The sequence below is a fragment of the Bos taurus genome, chromosome 16, assembly GCF_002263795.3.
Source record: "Bos taurus isolate L1 Dominette 01449 registration number 42190680 breed Hereford chromosome 16, ARS-UCD2.0, whole genome shotgun sequence".
NCBI lineage: Eukaryota > Metazoa > Chordata > Mammalia > Artiodactyla > Bovidae > Bos > Bos taurus.
Window position 1 is genome coordinate 67,625,313 of NC_037343.1, and position 3,913 is coordinate 67,629,225.

Here is a 3,913-nt window from a genome sequence, read left to right on the forward strand (position 1 = left end):
TCAGATGGTAAAGCATCTGCGTCCAATGCAGGAGACCTGGGTTCAATCCCTGGGTCAGGAAGATCCCCTGGAGAAGAAAATGGCAACCCACTCCAGTACTCATGCTTGGAAAATTCCATGGATGGAGAAGCCTGGTGGGCTACAGTCCATGGGGTCACAAAGAGTCGGACACGACTGAGCGACTTCACTTAAGGGGTAAGAGAAAAGAGAACTCAAAATGTATTTTTTATAAATTATACATTCACCTGCAATAATTAATTTTCACATTTATCAAAATGATGTATTCAAGTAGAAAATAAATTTGGTAGAAATAAAACATGCTTTGGACATAAAGATAAGAACTACAGATTACTGTGTCAGATCAGAGTGAGGTGCATTCACTCTGCCCCATCTCTGAATTCTTTATATATTAGAGAACACTGAATCACTCACACAAGGCTTTTGCCTTGGTTCACTCAGTTCTCCAGCTTCCGTTTCCCTCATCCTGTCTATTAGAGAAGGCATTTCAAGGTAGAAGTGTTTGCCCTGAGGCCAAGGAGGTTGCGTGGGCTCAGGTACCTGCATGTTCACTCTCAGTGAAAACACCTCAGCTCTGAAGGAGTTTATAATTAGTAACAGTTTGAAAGAGCTCACTGTATGTGAGGAGAAACCATTTAGGGATTAGGTTGGGTATGCGTAAGATATGAGGAGGTGATGAAAGAAGTTTGGTGCCAAGTTCTGTTATAGGTGCCTAGTATAATATTTCTTATATATAAGAAATTTCCTCCTCTCTTTGGTCCTTCCTTTTCCTATGATGAAAGTGACCCATCCTTTTGGAATGAGAAGTTTCTGGAAAGGGATTGGCTTATGAGAAAAGCAGGTTTGGTGCGTGAGATCACATCCTGGCCCAGTAAAGGTGGAGTTTGCCCTAGAACTCCTTTATTACACACTAAACCAATAGTTTCACATGGAACCAATACACTTGGCCATCTGTGGGACCCTTCATCCTTTCTGTCTATATTCACGGGTGGATTTAGTAGGATTCTTTAAGGATTCGCTTCTGTAAATCGCCATTGACTTAAAAATCCAAGAGCGGACTTTCCCAGCAGTCCACTGGTTAAGACTCTGCCTTCCAACGCAGGGGGCGCAGGTTCAGTTCCTGGTCAGGGAACTAAACTGTGTGGTACAGCAAAAATGAAAAAGAAAAAAAATAGCAAAACAAACAAGCACAACCAAAAGAATGATTGTGATAATATCTAAACTGTTGGTCATTATGTTAGGCCAGTTGTTCCCAACTAGACACAATTTTATCTCCCAGGGGATGACATTTTTTATTGTCACAAATTGAGGGCAGGGATAATGTTACTGGTGTCTAATAAGTAGAGTCCAAGGACGCTGCTAAATATTATATATTGCACAGGATGGCCCTTTACCACCAAGATATATCTGGCCCAAAATAACAATGGTGCTGAGGTTGATAACCTTGTATTAAAAAAGAGTGTTTGGGGGAGGAATGGTGGGCTGTTTCTGAGCACATTGTCTTATAATAAACTAATAGAGCAGCATATAGTATTAGTCATGTCCAACTCTACAACCCCATGGACTGTAGCCCACCAGACTCTTTTGTCCTAGGAATTCTCCAGGCAAGAAGACTAGAGTAGATAAGCCATTCCCTTCTCCAGGGGATCTTTCCGATTAAACCTGGGTCTCCTGCATTGCAGGCAGATTTTTTACTGTATCAGTCACCAGCGCAGCATATAATACAAACTCTTTTACTGAAGGTATTCCATATCCTGGGGAAGCAGACTAATAATTAAAGCAATGTAGTATAGGCTTTGGTAGAGGTATGCAGAAGGAACTTTCACTGAGGGAAAAATATCTAACTTCACTGAGAAACTACCGGTGGCCTATATGATAAAATGTGGTGTAACATTTAGCTGTTTTCAGTTGCAAGTAGCATAAAAATCTGTCGATAAAATGATCCACATAACAAAAGTCAAGAAGAGTCAAAATGAGCTTCAGTGTTGGTTTTTTCAGCAGCCCAGTGACATCACTAAGGAAGGACCTGATGTAATCCTTCCGCTCCTCTGCCTTCCAAAGTGTCAGGCTTCCACGTAAGACTCATTCACCCTCAGGCTCATCAGACAGCTACCAACTACACATCAATTTCAAGAGTGGGGAGTGGGGAATGGCAGTTTCAAGACCCCCCTCCAAGGAGTCAGGAAATATTTTTCACATAAATCTCATTTTATCTCTCTCTGTCTGTATCTGGTTCATCTGAATGAAGAACTGTAACCAGGATATAAAATCATGTTTGTTAGCTAGAGCTGAAAACCATGTTTGAACCATATCACAAGGAAAGTATGGCTATTTAACAGAAATAGGAGTAGCTATAGAAAGAAACAAAACAGATGGTAGCCAGGCAACTGCAATGGCCTTTATAGAACATCCAAGCAGAAGAAACAGCTCAGATAAAGACATAAAGAAAGAGCACAGCATGTTCAAACTGGATCTCTAAAGTAGTTGATATGGCTGGCATCCAGGTGATGTGGTGAGAAATAGTATCAGGTGGAATTCTTAAGAAAGGCAGGGGCCAGATCATAAAAGCACCAAAATGTCCTAAGAAGGATATAATTCTGTGGCCAATTCTGAACCATTAAAGATTTTTGACAAATGTCTATGAGAATATTGAGAAGAATGGAAAGGAGGAAGTTGGAACTGGGAGCAGAGAACTCTTAATTTTGGTCAACTGATGTAATATCCTTGAATTTGATTTAAGAAAGGACAGCAATTATATCTTCTTATTATAAGCACTAAGAGACAAAACAGGGAAAATGCTTAACACACAGCAGGTAATCAAATGTTAGTTATCATTTGTTCACATACTTATAAACACTAGTTTTGTGTTTCATCTGTACCACTTACTGTGGAAACTTCATCAAGTTAATTACCTTGAATAAGAGTCCATTTTCTCTATACATCACTTAGTTATTTTGAGGATCATGTTAAATTATGTTTATAAAAAGTACATGTAACTGAATGAGACTATAATACCCTAAGTCACTACAGAAGAAATTAGGAGAGGTTGGGAGGGTGAATATACATCTTAGAGAAAGAATAGGTTGGATATAGAGAATATAGATAAAGGAGAAATCACTTATGACTCCTAGAGTTTTTGGTATAAGCAGCTAGGTAGATAGCTATTTCTGAGATGGGGAAGCTTTGGGCTGTAGGTGAGAACCAGGTTTCACTTCATATTCTAAACATTTTAAATTTGAAAGCTCGATAAAGATATTCAGGTTTAAATGTCAAGGAGGAAACTGGATATGTAAGTCTGGAACTTGAAAGTGAAGTCACTCAGTCATGTCCAACTCTTTGCGACCTTGTGGACTGTAGCCTACCAAGCTCCTCCGTCCATGGGATTCTTCAGGCAAGAATACTGGAGTGGGTTGCCGTTTCCTTCTCCAGGGGATCTTCCCAACCCAGGGATCGAACCCGGGTTTCCTGCATTGGAGGCAGACGCTTTAACCTCTGAGCCACCAGGGAAGCCCATCTTTCTGGAAACACAGATATGAAAGTTGACAACATACTTGAGAAGCTACACCATGGGAATTATGAGATAAACTAGAAAGAGGAGGGGAAGAGAAGATATTAGGAGTGCAAGATCTGTAGCAGTCTGTCCAGGGGCTTAGTAAGAGAGAAGGAATCAGGAAAGGAGATTGTGAAAGAGAAGCCAACCATTTAAAGAAAAGAGTCAGGATCATGTAAATTTCAGAGAGGGAAGGAGTGATCAGCTGTGTCAAACTCCGATTAATACTCCATTGAAATTGATGTTATCCAGCCTGTAGTGTCCTCAAAAAAAGTAGTTTCAGTGAACATCTGGAATCCAGATAGAAGAGGGTTAATAAGTGAATGTAAATGAACAACTGGAGGC

The 3,913-nt window shown here is 40.2% G+C and overlaps 1 non-coding gene across 1 annotated transcript; it reads right to left on the minus strand.

Annotated features, from left to right (window-relative positions):
* Window positions 1–3,453: 3,453 nt before the first annotated feature.
* Window positions 3,454–3,525, minus strand: TRNAW-CCA (transfer RNA tryptophan (anticodon CCA)). Its single transcript has one exon. It is a non-coding gene; the product is annotated as a tRNA-Trp (tRNA).
* Window positions 3,526–3,913: the final 388 nt, after the last annotated feature.